Raw genomic sequence first — 12,326 nt, 5'->3', positions numbered from 1 at the left:
CTAGTATAGCCTGAAGTTGGTGGAGGAGGTGGTAGAATCACAGAGAAGACCTTTTCCATAGCTCAGCATCTGGATAGGACCTTTAGTCTTTGATGTTCTGAGCTACAGATCATCCCAGCACAGGCTGATCAGGCAACAAATCTGTTGGAAGAAGCTGTGCTGCCTTTCAGCTCAAAGACTTAACTTTTCTAAGAGCCACCAGAGGCCTTAAGCTTCTGGCTAAAGGAGCTGATTTTCTTCTTTTGCTACTGAAAATAATAATTTGCACATATTCCCAAAAGCATCTCTAAGTTTTAGGGTCTCTGCACTATATGCCCACCTTAAAAAGCTTTTCTTTTGGCTGTACCTCTACCACTCCATCAGGATAAGAGAATTTTCTTCTCAGGGTATCATAGCATTTGGCATTTTTTCCTTAGGAGACCCTCCTACTGGAAAGAGGAGGTTGAACAGACTCTTTTGCTCTGCAAAAGAACAAAGAAGTTCTCCATGGTTCATAGCTGCAGAAAACAACATGCAGCAAGCCTGAAAGCAGGGGAGCTCTAGCATCTCATGACTGTTCTGTAGCACAGACTCGTGATCTATGAGCACTTGGGACTTGGCAATATTGAAAACAAGCTCCTCAGAGGAAAAATTACAGGAAGTCTGACCACAGACAAATGTGGCCAAATGGCAGCTTTACATGTGTCCTTGAGGCATTAATATACAAGCTTCCTTTCCTTGCTCAGTAGCTATAGCAGTCCTGGACCAGAGCCTCATTTTCCACAAGCTGCTGAATGCATTTGACCTGTTTCAGCACACACTTAAAGCTGAAATGGGTGTTGAAGCCAGCCTTACAGACATCCCAGATGAACATCCTGATGCCACAAGCTCTTGTGCTCTATGAAGAACTGAACCAACTTCTCCCAGGATGATTTCATAGCAAACTTTTTTCCAAAGAGAATGGTTTTCTTTAATTTTCCATGTTGAATACTTTAAGAGTCTGGACCTTTTGGAAATAACTGTTCCTGAAAGCACAGTTCCTGCATGTGAAGAAGACATTCTGGACTGCTGCCAGTGCCCACTCAGGAGATGTTAGTCCTCCCTTTGGAAATGCTTTTGTTCATTTTGATTGAGCCAGATGAACATTTGGATATGGAGCTCGAGCTCCTAGAGTTAGCATCTGCTACTGTAATCACCCATGTACATATTTATCCCTAGAAAAACATCTCAGCCATCTGATAGCTGAGTGAGGGACTGGCCTGCTCCTACTGGTGCACATATTCCTATATCAATTAGTCTCTGCAAGTCGTTCCATATTGGAATCTTGCCTACGTTACTATTTGCATACAAGGCATATACACATCGTATCACGTAGCCTTATGATTTTCTGTCTGTTTTGGTTCCTACTGATCAAGAGTCCAGATTTCTTTCTTTCTTCTAGGAGGCTGACACACAGTCATGTCAGTTCAATGGGTTAATTTTTTTTCTTAGCAGTCAAGTCAGTTAGGTATTTCTGCTGTTTTCCACAAATCCAAATCTAGTAAAAAGATTATCATATCAATAAATTGTGTGATTTAATCTGTAGGAGTGGGCAGATGAGATCTCCCTTGCAAATCTGTTGACATTATTAATGAGTTACAGTTCTAATGCTGAATAAAATCTGAATTGCAAAACTGTGCAGTAAATTTATTCTCAAGGCACAGTAGTGCATTTTAGCAGTCTTCCATGACTTTCTCAGCTGGTTCACGTACAAAAGGCACCCATAAACTAAAGAATTATTGTTTGTTTATTTTAAAGGTTTCAGCTAGCAGAGAGTATTAATTGTTTTGAAGGTTTTAGAAAAGATTCAGTGGGGTTAATGAGACAGTAGAAAGTAAGAGGAACAAAAGCCCAAGGGGAAGGTTCATATGTACCCACAGATGCTACAAATGAATAAAAAGGGGCATTTGAAAGCACACCAAATTCTTCACCAAATCATGACCAAATTTATAATCTTTAAGGACATTTGTATAGTCTAATATTGTTCTAGAAAAAAATACATGCAATGGAATGCTATTTGGTGAAGGAGACTACCTTTTACTGACAGTTCTCACATTCCTTCTGTTCACGAGGCATTGCTGAGAACATGATTTTCCATACCCCTATTTTCATAATCTCTTACCTTTTTGCTAGTCTTGCAAAGATGATTAGCTGGACACATTTCAGTGTTATTTTGCTGGTTTTGCTTAATAATGAAGGTTTTAACTAAGATTCTCACTTCCTTTTCTCCCTTCCGTGTGATAAACTATCATATCTGTGATTACAAACACAAAAAGAGAGCGGTAGTACTCAGTAAGAAGGTGCCCTGTTTCCTTTTATCTAGATTCCTTAATTTCTTAATTCCCTGGACAAACTCATTCCTAGTGCATCTCTGTGACAGTCAGTTAGATAATGTGTTAGTGGTACTATGCTATGAATCACTTGCATCCCTGGTACCTTATACTTCAGGCCACAATGGATGGGCTGTATTAGTGAAAGAGCTCTTAGGTGTTTGAATTAGGTTCCTCATTCACCCAACCAAAAAAGGTCCCTAAATCTAGACAGATTAAGCTCCCATGATTGCTTAAATAATTTGATCTGGACTCCCTTACTCTGCTCAAAGTGGTGGAATCAGAGCTAAATCACTGTCCTACTTCACTTGAGTTTTCCCTCGTACAGCTAATCTTCCCCTTCAAAGACTTCCACCCTTTCTGAATCCTCATTTTCAAGAATCCCTACTCAACTTCTTGCAAACCTGTCTAATTCTGGGATCAGGGATCATTAATGGGCTGCACATTTATATGGTTTTTTATTTCACAAATTCTCTCCCAGGCAGAGTGGCTGCTTCCCTCTTCAGCAGCGTTGAAGTCACCTCACTACAGCCAGGGGAACCTGGCTCAAACCTGAGCTGTGACCATGCAGTCCCCACAGTGCCACACAAAGCACACTTGCTCAGGGCTGTGAAAAAGCTGCCCAACACTCAGACTTGGCTCAATTATACCCTAACTCAGACTGCCCCTTCCTGTCACTTAAAAGGGGTGAGTGAGGGGAAGGCTTGGCCTTTGCACCATCCCTCAGTTTCCACAGGAACACTCCCAGTCTGCCAACAGTGGCAATGAGCCCTTTGAACACGGGGCCACCAGGGTATAAATGCATGGGGAGAAACAGAGAGGTTGCTTGAAATCTTTTACTCAGGGCAGTGGAGAAGGACTGCACATTTCAACACCCTTGATATGTTGCCTGGTGTTAAAGCAGTGTCCTAAGAAAGAAATATGTTGTAATTTGTAGATAATAGAAAGCATTCAAAATGTTGGAAAACCTTGATGGGAAGCAGGGCAAGTACTAAACCATCTAACTTGAATTTCAGGAAGGCTCTCCATCTTCTCCACTATCGTTTTGGTCCCTCAGTTTTTCCCCTTCTAAAGTACTTCCTCCACCTCATGGATGCCACTTGAAAGCCTGTCACATTTAACCTAGTGATGGGTAAAAGCAAAAAACAGTGCATAAGGAACACGGGGGAATTACTAGTTTTTTGAGTTTGACATGGGTCTGAATAAACATTTAAGTTCAAGGCTGACCTTAATTATTGCTCTTTACCTCTGTGGATGAATGGTTAACAGGGTAAAAACCACAATAACCTGTGGCACTGTTTCCACTTTCATGTCTTTACAGGTGCACTGAAGTTTGTTTAACTGCATTAACAACACTGCTAGACTTAAAGAGGCAGCATAAAACTTGAAGGAATAAATGATATGAAAATTCATTTCGAAGAAGACTCAAGCAACCTGATGAACCAAATTGGGAGGGAGAGAGGAAGAAGTGTTAATAAATGCTAAAGAGAGCAGATCATTAAAAAGTACTGATAATAAAAATCATTAAGTAGATAATGCCCTGAATTCTGACTGAAAACAGAGATGTTGTGAACCACTGTGCAGACAGTAACAAAATCAAAACTTGTTCAACACCTTCAAGTGAAGCTGAAACAAACAAAACCCCCTACATATACTTTTTGCATTGATTTGAAGACAATCACCTCCTAATCTGTAAAACTGGTCTCTCTGCAGTAGAAGTCTCTCTCTCTAATTGTTCCAACTGCTGTCAATGTTTTCACATTGTCACATTAGCAAAGCAACTTTAAAATAACCATTTGGAAAAGCTAGGAGGAAACTCTCAGGAAAGTTGAGCTGCCACAAGGAGGAGGACTAAGATCTCAGGTTATCAATGCAGCTGTACCTTACCTGGGTCTGCAGTTTAACACCTCCACACGCCTCTACCTTCCTCTGTGCACAACAAGTACTGGGACCTGGAGCATTTGACCTTCCCCAGCTCTCCAGCAGAAACTCCAGTGCAACCTTTACCTTCAGCAAGGAGCTGTGTTCCTTTTCCCCCTCGTGTTCTGCGCAGAGCAATCTAATACACCTCATCATGTGGTGTGTTGCTATAGCAGCAATGAATCCAGCTGCTGCAACACAAAAGACTGACAAAAAGTTGGGTTTTTTTCCTGTCCACCCACCCGGTAAAAGTCAGGGTTGTTTTCTCATGCAGCAAATCTCACCCAGATAGGCTCATGTCACCTGTGAGAGCTAAGTAATGGCAAAGTCTAAAAAGAGAGACACAAATAAACTACAGGTTTTGCTTTGGGGGACAACTTAGGGTTTATTTTTAATAAAACAAATGAGTCAGTAGTATGACATCAACACCCCTTAAGCACATAATCATTATTTTTCTGCTCCTGCCATTCACTGGTTTCAAAATTTAGGTCCTGATCTCCATAGGAATTGCTACCACAAAATCATGCTCAGCAGTCAGAAATTCACTGGCAATACAGGTACAGATACAGAGCCAGCAGAGGTGGTGAACACCAAATTTACACCTTCAGAAACAAAACAACCATGTACTTTCACCATTGTGGTCAGGAAAAAGACTTTTACAAGATTTTTTGCTTGTGGAACAGAAATTAATTTATCTGGAAATCACTAAATAATCATTATTAATACTGCCCTACCAAATTAAGCATGAGGACTAACCATAGCAGAGACTTTTGAGTTAAACATTGATGCTTTACAGCTTCAAATGTATTCTTGCACTACTGAGACATCTTATGAAAACCATTCAAAATTTGCCTTGAGAAGTGTATTAGAACACATGAATTATCACACTAAGGTCCCAAATTTGTAACTGAGTCTTAAAGAACAGATTCATCCTGCAAAGCAGGGCCATATTCTTCCTCCAGCAGTTTCAGCAGGGAAAAGGACAGAACATGTAATGTAGCCAAGCCTTTCCCCTGCAGAAAGCTTCTGCAAGAGAAGGGACTGAAGTGGCAGCAACCTGATACGGGCCACATGAACTGGGTCTTGCATTTCTGAAATGGTCCTATTGAGGTTTTCCCAGGAATCTGCCTTGCCCAAAATGTGCTAGGCATTTTGACTAGGACTAACTGCCTCTCATTTTCAGGATTAAAAAAGCCTGTTCAAGGTGTGAAAGATACTATTGCTCCAGAATGTAATCCAGCAACTACATCATCAAAAAGTCAACTTTTCTATTTAGTTCTCAATTTGTCTGAATGTAATGGAAGATGTAGAAAAAACAGCTACTGCTATCATGGACCTCAACCCACTCCATTAGAGAGTCCAAAATAAAAATAAACCCCTAATTACTAATTCATTCTCTTTTACTGCTTTATAAGTAGAGTCAAACTCTATCCAAGTTAATTCATAATATTTTCATACAAGACTTGCCAAAGCTGTTTGTGGAATCTGCATCTTGCTGTATCTGTCAGCAAAAGCTGGCTTTGGAGTCCACAGATCTCCAGTTTTGAAGATGCTCAAAGTAGCAGCTGTTCTAAGAGACCTCTGAAGATGGAAAATAGCAATGCAGGCTCCTGAAAGAGTCACCCTTACTTTGCCTTGAAATAGGTATTTACCTATTGATGCACATTTAAAATTCTGTCTGGCACTCTGGATATAGGGTCAAAACACATGGTGCAGGGGGATTCTCACAATAATTTCTACAGTTGCTCAGTGCCATTCTCTTTTTAATACACAGTGAATTTTCTTCCCCTGATGCTGACAATCAGAAGAGATAGGCCATAAAGCACATCCTGAGGTTGTATAATATATTTGAGTTTCAATTGCTACACAGTTGTTTGCAACACTGTGTTAAGCATTTTACCCACCAACAACTGCAAAAAAGCCCCAAAAGCTGAAAGGCAAGCAAACTCTCCATGCACATCTGTTAATATTACAGTCTGTCTTGAGTACTGTTGGTGGCTTCACTTAGATTCTGTATAGAATAAAAAAAAGTAAAAAAGAAAACCTACTAAGGGATTCTAATGGAATATATTAAACAGCATCACCTGTTAGAAAAGAAATGAACAGAGGCTTTTGAAGAGCAATATCCCTCACTTTGAACCCACAAATGATCCAGGTCAGGCAGCTGAAGCTGCAGGCTGGAGCCCCAGCAGAAGCCCCCTCCCACTCCATGACCAGAGGGCTTTCCCACTCAACAGGACCTGCAGTCGTACAGCACCTGCTCACTGTTTATAGAAGGGCTGACAACACACAGATTAACAGAGCCATAATTTCAATAATTCATGTCTTCTCTGATATCCCAAGGCCATAAGCAGCCTCTTGTGTCACTCATGATTTCACGCTTTCACAATCTTTATCTTTCCTGCTGTGTTTCCCCCAAACCCAGATCTCCTTCATCCCATGGATTTGTATAAAACTTCAGGGGACCTGCAGGAAAATCCAGACAGTTTTAGAAGTTGTGCCTGTCAGTAATGGAAGACAGCCCTGAACTCTTCAGGGATCTTTTTAAAGACAGGTAGGCACTTGGAATGTGCTACGAAAGGTGGAAACCAGCTTCCAGATGGCAGTTACTTTTGTATGGAAAGGGTTGGGCACGGCTTGAAGCATCATCGTGTGCTCACTGTTCTGGAACAGAGTCAGTTAATAACTACCTGGGAAATGCAACAGGAGAAGGAGCCAATGTCAAATGAACTCTGAGGAAGGTTACTCTGCCTTTCTGTAAATGGGGGGTTGGGCAGGGGCTGCCTGACACACATGGCATCAAGAACGTGTGCACTTGTAACACGAATAGCTATTTTCCCATCAAAATATTTTCTCATAAGAAATGCTACTGAACCTTCTAGAGGGCTCTTTTCCTACTGCCATAGGATAACTGATCCTTTCCCACAATACCTGAGCCATACAAAATAAAGCCTGGCTCCTGTGGGTACTGACTCCCTCTGGATGAACTCAGCCTGCAGCAGCTGCCGAGACTTGACTTTCCCTTTAAAAGGCAGTGTAAGCACAAGGGATGGAGTAATAGCACTGCTCCAGCACTTCCAAAGCAAAGCAGGAAATGGCACAGGGAATCACATCTCACTGCTCCACTTGCCTGATAGACAGCAGGACTTCCTTCACAGCACCCCTGCCCAGGCACCAGGCAGCTGCTTGGGTCAATAGGCAGAAAAGGCCTCCCTAGTGCTGCCCAAAGGGCTGGAGGTTGAGCTGCAAACCCAGGAGATGGCGAGATACTAAAAGGAAACAACCTGTGGTTGGGGCTGTTTGCTGCCAGATTTCTGAGCCTGAGATGATCAGTTTTACGCTTCCTTTATACAGAGACCAGTGCCCAGTCTTCTTTCCTCATTTAACTGCTTTCACAAGGAGCCAAGACCATTAAGACCCATCGATCCAAGATGCATCCTGGCTGAGCCAGCCTCGGTGTCTCAGCAGAGCTGCTGGGCACAGTGCAAGGGCACCCAGTTGGCTCTGAGGGGTGTCAAGAAGATGCGTGCCAGCTCTGGCTCCCAGCCTGCCAGGCTGGACCCAGGCAAATCTTGCAGTCACTTGGACATCACCTCAGGGTTCTGTAAGCCCCAACAGCATGGATCCAGCTGGCTTTGCAGAGCCTCTAAGCCCCATGCAAGCTACTGCAGGGGAGGGCAGGGCCAGCCAGAGAGCATGGCTGTGGTTGCACCAGTGCTGACAAACCCGTCTGGGCTCCAGCTGACCCGGATGCCCTTCTCAAGTTAAAATGCCTCAGGCCACAGCGGTGGAAGTACAATGCACAATCCTCTCTGTGGCTGAGCCATTTCACAACATTGCAACTATTTTGTTTCAGTTTCCAGCACTGCTGGGAAGGCAGAGAGGAGAGACAGGAGGGAGCATTCCTGGATTGGCACCAGAGAGACCCTGCACTGAAGGCAGGCAGAGTTTGTGTTACGAAACCACGCCCTTATCTTGTAATAGCTGAAAAAAGGTTGTGACAACTTAAGTCCTTACAGCTCCTCCTTCCCCCTACTCCCTCCTCCCTGAGGATCCAACTATCTGGTAACTGGCAGTGCATGCCACTGGCAGCCAAATAAACACTCAAGCCCTATGGTGCAAGAACCCACAGTGTCCCAAAAAATTATTTCAATTATTTGACGAGCTGGATTTCTCACAGAGTGTGTGCCTCTGGTTGAGATTAAACTCTGAATGCAAAATAAAGCACTTTAAGCAAAATAGGTCAGAATGAGCAAAAACTCTTTGAAGCCTGGGCTCAGCCTCCCTTTTTGCCTACCAGCAATGGACTCCTGGGGTGGCTGGGAAGACAGGTGTGCCACCCAAGTACACTGCCATACCAAGCCAAACAAGGGAACCATACCTTGGCAGAGAGCAAGTGCAGCAACCCTGCCTGCACACACCTCCATGGATGCCTGCAAGATGCCTGCCAGCTCCTACAGGATTGCTGAACAACTGAGAACATCCCGATACATGGGCAAGGGAAGAGAAAAAGAGAGGAAGAAAGCAAGCAAGCAAGAAGGATAGATATAATTTCCAGCCTATTTTTCATCACTCCTACCTCTTCCCCAAGAGTGCCTGTGAACAGCCTAGGAACTGGAGGGTTTGATCTGTGTTCCCCATGCTGCTACAAGCAGCACATTCTCTCCAACACAGGACTGGTCTGTGCAATCCCCTTGTTAACTACTGGTGGGCCACTAGGAATTTTTGCTTACTATTCTGAATTGTTTCTCCCTCCTGGGGAGAACTCACCAGCCACCACAAAACATTGTCAAATATTTGCCATCCTTGTCAAGACTTTGTCAAGTCAGTCTTTGCATTTTTTGTCTCTCTTCTAGGTGCCTGACATGTTCCTTGTCTCGTCCTGCTGCCCTTCCAGAGAATGGTTACTATGGCACTGAATGCAAGGCCAGGGATGCCGTATGAAGCAGCACTGTAACACTGAGGGGAACAAATGTTTGAAGACTGGACAACAACTCTACAGCAGAGTGACAGCTCGAGCACTTCCAAAGCAGCAGAGCAGACATGCAAACACAAGGGGCCAGGGAGCAGTTTGATAAAACAGCCTTTTTCTAATGGTTCTCAAAAGGATATGTTTAAAAAAACATCCTCAAATAAACTGGCAATTAGGTTCCCTACCACCACGGTCGCTTACACTCCTGCAGAGATAGTTTCATATGAAACACATTTCTTCATTTATATTTTAACATGTTTCTGCAAAGGCAAGAGCTCAAACTGCCTTAAAAAACCATTGGGGCTAAATCTCCTTGAATCATTTTCAAAAAAATCAGCCCAGGCACTGGCCTCTGGCCACTCACCCAAAAGCAATGGGGCTGCTGCTGGTCCTGCCCAGACCTCCTGCTCTCTTGTCCCCCATCAGCACCACTGCCCAGCCATCAGCACCTCCAAGGTGCGCCCCCAAGCAGCTTAGGTGGGAAGTGTGTGCTGGGGGCACACATGCTGTAACTGGCATGCAGTCATGGCCCAACACAGACATCCTTTTTTCACATTGGGCAGACAATTTTAAAAGAGTGCAAGGTCTCTTTCAGCAGTTCAAGGATAAATCACCTTTAAGACATAAACAGATGTAAGCAATGGGCGAGGTGAAGGCAGCAGACAGTCTGAATTTGCATACACTCTATTTTAAGCATCTAGCATGAATGACCTGAATTGCCCATGTGGAGACACCTGCCTCTCTCCAATGAAGTTACTGGGAATTGCTGCTCCTAACACTGTTGTCTGAAATGCATCCAAGTTGGACGCCTAAAGCAGATGGTATCAGTACATCTCCTAAGGTTCTGCTCCAAGCAGACAAACCTTAACCTCTTTTAAAATGAACAAAATAAATTACTGGAGTGCAGACTAAAATCCAGGTAATCCAGGGGCTGTAGGGACTTTTGCAGAATCCCCTTATGCCAGAGTGGTTATAGTTGCTGAAAGAATAGCAGTGAGGGCTTCTGCCTGAAGCTCTAGGTCACTTCATCTGTATTTTTTTTCTTTTACCTTTACCTCACCTCACCAGCACAAACTGAAGAAGATCAACCCAGTTCAGAAAAACAAACCTTGAGGGCAAAAGGGAGACCAGCCAAGGAGGTGGGTGGAAGTCAGGAAGTGCCGCCCTTCCCTCAAGTCAGTGCTTGTGCCAGGGGTGGATGGATGGTGAGTGACAGTGGATCCTCTCAGAACCAGGGCTTTTAGACAAGGAGCTGAGCAATATTTCTGATCACCTATCATTATGAGTCATGCAATTCTTCTCCATAATATTCTGCCCTGCAGTACTGGCCAGATTATTTTATAAGTAGATAATTTGGATTGCTAAAGTTTCCCCAGCAGTTTCAGTCAGACACAACAGTCTTCCTTGCTTTCTGATCCCAGATTCAGGTTCCTCTGACAGGAACAGGTATTAAGATTCCTTCAAATACAAAGCTTTATACAGTCTCCCAGAACGTTTAATCCCTATGATTATTAGGGATATATTTACATACTGTCATTATCAAATTTTGTTTTTTTAAGTTTGAGGGGTTTTTTTTTGCCTATATCTGTCACAAAAATATAAATATTCTGCCTTGTAAGAGATCTAAGGATTTCCTTTTTTCAGCTTACCATAAACTATACATGGTGATGTTTGCTTCTGCAGATATGTGGTAGGAATCCTGTTAGCATTTACATATGCCTCCCTAGATACTTATTCCATGCTTTAATTAACCCTAGGATATGAGTCTTTCATGAGAAAATTATCAAGTAGGGTCACTGTAGTGTGATTTAACCACTCAGCCAGAGGGAGACAAGGATATTTTATTTTCAAAATTACAAAGGATATGCCAATAACCTTTTAAGTTCACCAGTTCATTGGCAGTTATAGCACCATGATAAAACCAAAGTCACCGAAGACAGCACCATGCCATTAGTAGCTGAAAAGCTAAAATGGATATGCAAGTCTGGCCTGTTTTGTTTTACCTAGTTTAAGGGTATCAAGGGAAGTGTGCCATATCTATCTGACAGCCTGCTTTTATAACCACAACCTGGCATTTTATATTTACAGCTTGGCACATACTATGAGGGAAAGTGATGTGCGGCGCTCATCCAGTTCCTCATCTGTGATAAACATCAAGCTGCCACGAATTTCAGAACAGCTAAGCATCTCTATTTGAGAGCAACCCTGTGGTCTGGCAGGCAGACTGGGACCAGAAGCAGAGGCCACCAGCTAAATGAGACCTCAGGACCACCCCTGATCTCACCTGCCAGTCCCAGGCCCTGGGGACAGAAGCAACAGCACTCATCTCTGTGGGCCTCCTGCTGCTAACCCAGGGCCAGCTGACTTAGGCTACCTGAAACACCACTGCACAGATAATGCATGCTGCACCATCTGGAGCTTTCCTCCTCAGCCACAAATGCCAGAAACCTTATTTCAAAGAAAAGAAATAATCTATACATTTCTCGTCCATGTGCTACTGGGAGCTGACTGCCTGTCTGAAGCTGAACCTGGCTACAGGTCAGGTCTGCAGGTTTCCAGAAGACAGGGGAAGAACCAGACTCAGCTGATAGGTGAAGTAAACAGTGTCCAACACCATGGCAACGAGAACAAATTCCCATCTATCTGCTTTCACACATGTCTTCTCAAGCTTGCTGCTGTGTTCCTGTGCTGCCAGGCGGAGCGAGCATTCTTGCTGTGGGGCTGCAACAGCATGCCTCCCTCAATGCTATGAAAGTTATTTTGCCCTCAAGCAACAGAAACCTAACACATTTTGTTTGACAAGGCTTCTCACTAAAAAAAACCCCATAGTATTTAACATGAACAGTCCTTAAAATATACAATCAACTTTCTTTTTTTTTCAAATAATCACATCTTCAACTTTCAAATATGCTATTATTACACAGTATGTAAAATGACTTCAAATAAAAAATTCTGTAACTAGGTATATTTTTATTTCCTTTTGTTTGCTTTATAGTTTGAACAGCACTTTGTACTTCTATTTGTGCAGCTTTTTAATATAAAAGCAGCAGAGAGCAGTAACAGAATAAAAGTAACACGGACAAGAG

At 43.1% G+C, this 12,326-nt stretch overlaps 1 protein-coding gene across 3 annotated transcripts in view; it reads right to left on the bottom strand.

Annotated features, from left to right (window-relative positions):
- DTNA (dystrobrevin alpha) overlaps positions 1 to 12,326 on the bottom strand; it is a 223,996-nt gene that overhangs the window by 120,169 nt on the left and 91,501 nt on the right. Inside the window, exon 1 of one of the 3 annotated variants that reach the window (XM_066562919.1) lies at positions 4,236 to 4,384. The exons of the other annotated variants lie outside the window; for them this stretch is intronic. The gene's annotated coding sequence lies outside the window, so the exon portion shown is untranslated. Of the gene's footprint in view, positions 1 to 4,235; positions 4,385 to 12,326 lie in introns of those variants that run through there. 3 annotated transcript variants of the gene reach the window in all.

The sequence above is a fragment of the Molothrus aeneus genome, chromosome 1 (assembly GCF_037042795.1).
Source record: "Molothrus aeneus isolate 106 chromosome 1, BPBGC_Maene_1.0, whole genome shotgun sequence".
Lineage (NCBI taxonomy): Eukaryota > Metazoa > Chordata > Aves > Passeriformes > Icteridae > Molothrus > Molothrus aeneus.
This window is presented reverse-complemented; position numbering and strand designations above follow the sequence as displayed.